Below are 7,185 nucleotides of genomic sequence, written 5' to 3'. Positions count from 1 at the left end.
TTATTCATACTTTGTATTGTAATTGTTACAATAAACTGAAAACATTTTGTTGTTCCTTTACTCTTTATGTTATCAAAGAAAACTATAAGATTTTCTGAATAAATTTGACATACAAAAGTTTTTGTTATATTAAGCTTTTTAAGGGAATTGAAAAAGGGTTGGCCACTTTACCTCATGCTTTTTGTAATGTGTGTGTAAGTGTGGAGGGCAGGATATTAGGTAATTTAACATAATTTTAAGGAATCCTAATGACATGTTGTGGGATTACCAGTAAATCCAAACCAGTTTATCTATCCCAGAAGTGAAAGATTCCCAGCTGTGTTTTCAAATTGGTTGAATCTCTTTAGTCCAGTGTAGGAACCTGGTTTAGCTGAGTGAGAGGCTTTTCACTAATGTCTAGGAGTTGGAGCTCTCTTTACAGAGGCTTTGCCAATTCATGGACATCTGCCATCCCTTTCTCACCGCGCATAGATAGGTGAAGGGAGGGACTGCTAGCGCAAAGAGGGAGTGCATAAATTAAAATACTAGGCTCCCTGATGTACTCGGGTGACTTAGCCTGAGCGCCCCGGGGTAATTATCATAACTCTATGTTTCTGCAATTGTGCCATATAGAATTATAATAACAGAACTAAGGATTATGGTAATTATGTAAATATGTTTCCCAGGATGTGAGAAGGAACACATTCCCTCTTTAGATACCTTGTATGACAGCTCCCTTAGCATCAAGCTTGAATTTCAGTAAGCCGATCATAAAGTCCTGGCAGGGACATTGCTCATAAATAGTTAGAGATCACATAACCATCCATTTTATGGGCAGGAATGTCTGACTGATGAGGAAAATAACAAAACAGGCTTCATTTTACATATCAAGGAGCGAGGCCGGCAGTGGGCAGCCAGGGGCATGAACGCTCCAGCCTGTCGCATTTACTATAGTTTCTGCCGGAAAACCAGCAGAGACTATAGCAGAAATGTCTGCCAGTTCAGACCTGGTCTAAACAGGTCCTGGCAGAGATCCATATAAGACCCCAGGGCATGTCATTTATACAGATCTGTAACAATGTACTGGTGGATCATTGTTACAGATGCATAGAAAAACCGCCAAATACTGCAATATAGTAGTGTGTAGTAATATGGTAGGAACAATCAGACCCCTAAGGTTAAGGTGCTTTAGGGGGACCGAAATACAGTAAAAAAAAATTTGTAAAAAATATTTAAAAACAAAAATAAAAAAACCCAGAAAGTGCAAATAAACCCCCTTTCCCTAGAACGGATTTAACAATAAATACATAAAAGGTCATAAACATGTTAGGTATCGCCACTTCCAGAAATCCTGATGTATGAAGATATAAAACCAATTATACCTGTCGGTGAACCTGTAACAGAAAATAGTCTCTAAATGTCCAAATTGCCACCTTTTCGCCATTTTGCTGAAAAAAGCTCCAATATAGTTTGTTTCATTTCTAAAATATTTCTCATTTTCCTTGTCCATGTGCAGTTGATTCTTCATTGTGCAGCCGGCTGCTTCACGTTGAGGCTACATTCACAAAAACGTATGCCTGCCAGGTCATAGCCGGGTGGTCATACGTTCGGCGCCATGGAAAGGAGGAAGGTTGACCACTCCCCTATCTTTCCCCCGTGTTGCACAGCGCCGCAACACAGGGGAAAGATAGGACCTATCCTATCTTTTCCCTGTGTACGGAGTGGTACGGTGCCGCACGTGTGCAGCTCCATATTGCTCCGTGCACCCATTGCCGGCCTATGGGGGACGTATGTATGCTTGCAAGCTTTCGGTCGTACATACGTTCCCTTACAGTCATATTCATGGGGCTTAAGGCTGGGTAATGAAGAGCAAACCGCAATGTGCAGAATTTATGGAGAGCTGGGGGACATCACAAGTTCTTGGGAAAGTCCCATAGGATGAAGTAGAAGAGAAATAAGGGCTGCTGGGGATGTCCATTAGCATTAGCCGATGGAACCTGGAGGGGCTCTGTTGATGTCCACAGGGCCCCTCAGCTCAATAGCATGTTATTTTAAAATTCAATTTTAGAAAAAGGAAGATAGTAGGAATAGGGAGCCTCCTTCTCCAGGAGCTTTTGCTTATTCGACCTGGGAAGCCCACCTGAGGATATGGCCTGGACTCATTGTAGCCATAGACCCGTCTCGATGAAGCAACGAATGTCTGGGGCTTCCCAGGATAAGCAGGCTGGGGTACAACAGTGGTGGCTCCAGCTGAAGCAGTTGGGAACAGCGATGGCTCCTTTTGGAGCAGATGTTAACCCAGTCCTATGAGGGCCTTTAAGGCTTTAGACCTGGTGAGACCCAGCAAGACAAACACAACAGTTTTGCCCAACTCCAGTCATTGCAGAACAAGGGCACGTTGTCCCTTTTCCATCTTGCATGACTCCCAAGTCACAGCCCACAAGGCACTACAGGCTCCAGCTGCGTTGTTCAGCGCAGGGGAGTAAAAGTGCTATTTCCGTGTATAATGCTAAGTGCGACGATTCACTAAGATCGTGCACCAAAAATAATGAATCTGTTGCTTCCCCGTGCTGGCCTGACAGAGTTCACCATCTTTTTTGTGATCCATCTTTAACATACGTTGTGCAACAAAACTTGCAATTTAAATACGGCGCTTGGTCCAAATCAGTCTGACCTACTGACGGAACGCCCCCTAAATTGTTTAGCATGGAGGCCAGTGCAGCTGCGCCACCAAAGGGTTGCACGCGACACAATAGCGCCATAGACACTTCTTAAATACCTATCATATAGGACAAACCTGCACAGCTAAAGAGTAATATAAAGGTACCAAAAATGGCCAACACACTATAGTGACAAATTTACCAAACAAGAGAGACCAAGAGAAGTGTGTATAGGCCAAAAAATATATACAAATCTTTATTCATTATTGACACCACATAACAAACATTTAAAAACACCTAAAAAGTACATACGTACATACAACCTTGACCCATGTATTGAGATCACAATAGATCAATACAAATCACATCACCCCAATAAACAGTAGGTGTATTGTCTTATTGTCAAAATAATGAATAAATGGGAACTTTAAATCGTACATAAAGATGTTTAAAGTAAGTATATGCAGTTCATCTCGCTGGCTTACAAGTCCCGCGCGACTTGCTATCAGTCTTGCCACTTCGCCGGCTCACAAGTCTCGCGCGACTTGATACCAGTCACATGATTGTACATAATCTTCTCGAGACGTGTTTTAGGCTGGCCGCCCTTGCGATACCACGCGGGCCTGGCTAATACTATACAGGTGCAACATCAATATGAGGTATGTTATTGGCCACAATTCCACCCTGGGGAGGGTCACATATGTATATATGGCGGACGGAAGTCCGATAACACAATAGGGACCCCTGAGGAAGTCACACCCAGCGACGAAACGCTTGGGGTATTTTCGCCCACATCGCCCTTTGCACACACTCTGTTTATCTCAATCACTATGGATGGGTAACTATGTACCGCTGATCAGTCATTTCTCACTTCAGAGTGTGCCTTTTGTTCCTGTAGCACCATATGCATACTGTCAAAGGTGAACTGCATATGCATATCGTGATACTGCCGAAAATGTTTTGCAACAATCCATTATTAACCTCTTTGCTAACTGCCCCATTAAGATGTTCTTTAGTCCTGATATTCAAACTATGACAGGTGCATCCAAAATAGCTGAGATTACAAAATGTAGTACACTACATTGTTTGTGTCTCAGTTGATAAAATCTTTTATTCTATAATTAGTATTATCAATGTCAACCATCAGATTTTTACTAGGTTGTGGATCTATGCAGCAATGACATCTATTAGAGCCACACTTGTAATATCCCAAGACTCCAAGCCACATGCGTTTAGTGTTCTCTTCAGCAGTAATTTTTCTAGGGGGGCAAAGTGGCACCTAAAATGGGGACTTTACCCGTGGAAAAACCGCATCCCTTATTCCAAATGTTTCTCATCCTAAATATCTGACCACATGGTTCATATATGGCTTGCTGTCACTCCTCCCACCGCGCAACATAGCGGTGCACCCTCCCTCCTGCTCCTTCACAGAGGTCACAGCCAGGTGAGCTGACAGTGGGAGAGGGAGGAGCTGTACAGAAGCCCAACCCCTGTGACTAAACAGAGGATTCTGCCAGGGTGCAAGGTAAGTTATAACACACAATTATATTGTAATGCATATTGTTATTGTATATTGTAATGCTTTCTTTAGAGAAAGCAGAAAGACAGATTTGCTAAGCAGATGTCATGGGCTTTTGCAATCTGTCTTTAGTGAAAATGAGGTCCCTGGTGACAGGTTCCCTTTAAAACCCTCCTCTACAAGGGTAAATAATTTAGTTTTAAACATACAAGTAGGATCAGAGGGTGATTATTAGATACATAGAGTCATTTTTTATTCATAATATAGTATAACCCCAAATTCAGGAGAACTACCGTCCCCCTTTTTCTGCTTTTCTAATAATAAGATCCTGATTGCATTTAAGTTCAGACAGAGCACGTTTTTGTAAAGCAGACAAATTATCATTTTGTTTGCCATACATCCTACTGCACTGCACTGATTGCACAGGGTCGAAAGGACGGATTATGAACAGTGAAATTGTCTGACATACTGGGGTTCATTTAATAAAGCTCTGCGGAGCGCATTTTTGTCGGGTTTCCCGACGATTTCCGAGTTGCGCCCCATTTAACAGGGGATTTTGGCACACGAGATTGGATTTTGGCGCATTGGCGCTGGCTTTCACACGACACAAATCGGGGGGCGGCCATTGGACGATCCGACGGATTCAGACAACCCGTGGGATTTAACATCGGAAATTGTGTCACAAGACACGCACTTACAAGCACCGGGAAGAAGAAGGTGAACTCCGGCGGACCTCGGCGGGGAAGCAACAGATGCAGGAAATCAGGCGCACAAGCTACTTGAATCGCACCAGACTTCATCTTTGTTGGACCGTCCGTATCAGGGATTGCGACAGGACTGGGTAAGTAAATTTGCCCCACTCTGTCACCAGTGCATCAGAGTTATTAGGAGTCTTGGGATATTACAAGTGGGGCTCTAATAGATGTATTTGATGCAGAGTTTCGCAAACTACTAAAGATGTGATGATTGAGATTGATAATGCTAATTATAGAATAAAAGATTTTATCAACTGCAACACAAAAAATGTAGTGTAGTAAAATTTGTACATTGTGTAATCTCTGCTATGTTACATGCACCAGTCAGAGTTTGAAAGTCAGGAGTAACAAACATCTTAATGGGGCAGTCAACAAAGAAATCTAGTGAGGCACATTTACTTACCCGTCCGAGGAGTTCATCCAAAGTGCATTGTCCGACGATCATGCATTGTGCCACAATTCACTAAGATCGTGCACCCCATAACCTTCATGTGTCACTTCCCTGCTCAGGTCCGACAGAGTTCACCTTCTTCTTCCTGGTGCATGTAAGTGCATTGTCTTGCAACACAAATTGAAAGTTAAATCCCGCGCTCAGTCCGACGCACCCCCCCTCCCAATTCTGTCTCCTGGAAGCAACGCAGCTGCACCAAAATTCGATCACGCGTGACACAATCACTTGCTAAATACCTGCAACAGCGGCACAAATCACGAAAACCATGAACAGTCTGACGAAAGTGTGATCCGTGACCCTTAGTAAATAAGTCCCATTGTCGCCAAACATTTTCAGCAGTATCACCATGGAGATTTAGCTGCAATCAGATCACTTGGACTGGAAAGGGTTAAGCAGTCAAAACAGATGGCTACTCGATAGGGAAAGCTATTGGATTTTAATGATCAATACTATTATATCTCATGGACTTCATGTGAGAAATTACTTGATTATGTTGTGTTGATTTTGTTTTTGAGGATGCACTGATTATTTATATATATGTCTTTGTATGTGATTCTACTCTTTCTGCTTGAACCTTTTGTATTCCACACCTGAACTGATTGTGTGTGATGTTAGGGGGATACTTTAGGCAGTATATGTGTTAATTTACTATGATTAAGGACCTTGACGGTCAGAAACGCGACAGTTTGTTTGTACTGTATTGCTTTTAATGCTGTCTATGTAACGAATAAAGCTGGATGCCAATTTCTGTTTTGACACTGGAGTGCCGACCTTCCCTTCTGAAGTGTTGTACATCTATTGTACTAGAATAAAGAGAGGATTATCCTTTAAGCGTGCACCCGATTAGTGAACTGATATATTCTGGTGTGTGAATTGCATTTGATGTTCATAACCCGCGTGTGAGACTTGACTGCCACTAACATCACATGCCTTCCCTTCACCATCTTCCCGGGGATCTGGCCTGTTCAACTGGTCCAAGCTTACCGTGACACTATTGCTATGCCATGCTTCAAGCCAGCCATTCAAGTATGATAGCCATACCCCATAGTTATAATTTAGTGAGATACCTTTTAGATACAGTATAGTGAGGGTTAAATGCAGTGTAGTCCATATAATTCCATATCTAACATGTATTTTGGCTCATAGACCTTTAAGCTACTTGGGAATCAAGGAGTTTTTAGCATCACTGACTTTGCAAACATCCGCTCAAGACAGAATAATGGAACTTGACATCTCAATCCGGAAAGCACACAGCAACACAAAGGGAATAATGACTGAATGTATCTACTAAAATGTTTAACTTGTTTAACATGGAAAGTAAACTAATATAAACGTTTCAGTGAGATTAGAGAGTTCACTATAATGTAAAAGAGATTAGTTCAATATATAATTTTGTCAAGATCATGTATGTTATACGCCTTCTATGATAAGTATATAAGATAATCACCTAATCAATATTAGGATTTTTGCCCAGACCCTGAGTCTGTGTTGATTGCATCTTGTTCCTGAGCACCAATAACTATTCTAAGTCCAATATACTCACTGCACTGGTCGACTTGAGACCAGACCCAACAGGTACCAGGGGAATTCAGCTGCCCCCACACCAAAAGGTCAGGCCCTGGTGGGAGAATGTTGCAAGTGACTTTCACAAATAGGATATTTACTTCTGTGCCCTGCTGGCATTCACAAGCTGCGTTATGTACTCAACATACAACTCACAGTCTCTTTATTCCAAGACTACAGCACAGCAACAGTAACAGAATGAGGTACTGGCTGAGGCAGGCTGAGGCTTACTGCCTGGGTCCTTACTGCCTGGATGCA

This window comes from Engystomops pustulosus, chromosome 2 (assembly GCF_040894005.1).
Source record: "Engystomops pustulosus chromosome 2, aEngPut4.maternal, whole genome shotgun sequence".
Lineage (NCBI taxonomy): Eukaryota > Metazoa > Chordata > Amphibia > Anura > Leptodactylidae > Engystomops > Engystomops pustulosus.
The sequence above is the reverse complement of the archived record's forward strand: the minus strand, read 5'-3'. Positions refer to the sequence as shown.